Genomic DNA, 2,500 nt, shown 5'->3' with positions numbered 1-2,500 from the left:
AAGTGCTTTTCGAGGCGAGGGGTGGGGTGGGGTGGGGGGTAAGGTCGATGCAGCGTCGAGGGAAAGGGGGGGGGGAGGTGCGTTGAACCCGTGTCATCAACGTACTACAGCATAGGCCGCCTGGCCTCTCAAATAATCGATCATCGAGCGGTTGTCGCGTACACAGCCCTCGGCCAATGCTGTGAGATAGGCCTATTTCTCGAAACACCCCAAAGCGTACTCAATAACTACGTAACCAATGTGAAATCATTTCTATATCACATCCAACTCTCCTCACGCTGTTCTGATGTATGCAAAACCAACCAAAGCCAACATAAGGATAAAGCCCAGCATCACCAACCAGCCAGATTTATCGATTGTGTCAGCGAGGTTCTCTCTCAGGCGCTCCCTTGCGAAGTCAGCGCACGGCGAGTCGGCGTCTACGGACACGTACCCATATGTGCGCATTTCCCGGTGAATTATGAAAGGAAATGACGTGTCGTTAATCTTGATTTTCCGCTAACTGATGACAAATATGTGTATTCCAGGGAAAGTCCGCTTTTACGTTCGAACATGCATACTTGTTTACGAACACGCCTCGTACTATCGGGCTAGGTTAACGTCAAATTATAAATCATTCCCGGCAGAAGAAATTCCATTTACCCATGAAAAGACAATCGGAATTTAATGCCGCAATGAAGTCCTCAAAAAATAGTACACTGGAATAGTGATGACTACAATCTTCGCCTATCAAAAGACGCCGTGGCGTTATCTGAGAGGTTCAGTTCATTCATAAAACAACACGAATGAAAGATAAAACTGATCCCACCAACACTGCTTATGGAGGCTATACCTGAGCAAGTCCGTCGTCAGGTTCTGTAAATAAAATGGAATTTCAGTCTTCTTGGAATATGTGTCCAATCAAGAAGAGATTCATTTATGCGTGAAGCAGAGAGAGAGAGAGAGAGAGAGAGAGAGAGAGAGAGAGAGAGAGAGAGAGAGAGAGAGAGAGAGAGAGAGAGAGAGAGAGAGAGAGAGAGAGAGGGGGGGGGGGGGTAGAGAGAGAGGGAGGGAGGAAGGGAGGGAGGAAGAGAGAGAGAGAGAGAGAGAGAGAGAGAGAGAGAGAGAGAGAGAGAGAGAGAGAGAGAGAGAGAGAGAGAGAGAGAGAGAGAGAGAGAGAGAGACAGACAGAGACAGAGACAGAGACAGAGAGAAACAGAGAGACAGACAGAGGCAGGGAGAGAAACACACACACAGGCTTTTACAAAGAAGGAAACGGATCCTACATTTAGGAATCTTCCGGGCGCTTAGAGAAAATAAAATACAATAGGGCGGTGAGAGATGACACTAAGATGAAGACAAGTGCAAGACTCATTGATATTATTCTCCTTACTTAAAACTCAGTACTTCATTCACAGGCTACTAACCTCAATAATCAATGTTTCAGTTCGTATTTGTAAACAATGTTCGGTGCGATCATAAGTTCTTTATAGCTCACCATTCACGTTTTTATTACCTGGTCTATCACCTTACTAAGCAAAACAATGGTAAACAAAAAGAAAACCAAACCAAATAAAAGGCTCAACAGCAATAAAATAGCGCAGACTAAAATAAACACCACGAATGGGTGTTGTGAGAGGATCAGGCGCTACCACGAACAAGTGGTTTGTGAATGCAGTAATTCTAGTTTTATCATTCCGAGACAAAGAGTTTGGAGAGCACTGTCAAGCAGCAAATTTGTAGCAGCTGTATCAGTCGGTTTCAACTGGCAGTTCTACTCCCGTCTGGCGAGAGGTGGAGCTTGCCAGACACCGCCAATCAAGGGAATTAACTGCAAATTACTTGATAACACGCGGAGAGAGAGAGAGAGAGAGAGAGAGAGAGAGAGAGAGAGAGAGAGAGAGAGAGAGAGAGAGAGCAAATTAATTGATAACAAGCGGATAAAGAGAGAGAGCAAATTACTTGATAACACGCGGAGAGAGAGAGAGAGAGAGAGAGTAAAATATACATGCACGCAAATAAAACGTGAATGAATGTAACATCACAATACCGCGAAACGTGTTTTCTAGAAATTCAAAAGGAATGATAAATATTTAACCACATGAGTTTGTAATAACTATCCTTTATCAGAAAAAATGCTCCAGAATCCACACAGAGCCAAACAATTACCGTGTGAGATTTTGTTCAGTATGCAGTACATGTCGACTTATATTAATTGCCATGAACTATTAAATCTATAAAAGGAAATGGAATGATAAGGGAATAGAGAATCTCTTTGATAATGCAACACCTCGCTTTGATGACAGAAACAAATATTATCACTTAACAGCGAATTCCCATTAAATATCATGTATATATTTCAGTGTCTGTACACATTGAGATGTAAGCCGTGCAGTTTAGGATAATGAGCGTAGCAGTATTGACATGTACTGCAATTAGCCAGCGCTCTCTCAAACAGCCAGCACCAAACGCCATGCTTAATGTTTACAATCGCTTCCTGATGCTACGCGATTCGCTACAC

The sequence above is a fragment of the Penaeus vannamei genome, chromosome 11, assembly GCF_042767895.1.
Source record: "Penaeus vannamei isolate JL-2024 chromosome 11, ASM4276789v1, whole genome shotgun sequence".
NCBI classification, from domain to species: Eukaryota; Metazoa; Arthropoda; class Malacostraca; order Decapoda; family Penaeidae; genus Penaeus; species Penaeus vannamei.
The sequence above is the reverse complement of the archived record's forward strand: the minus strand, read 5'-3'. Positions refer to the sequence as shown.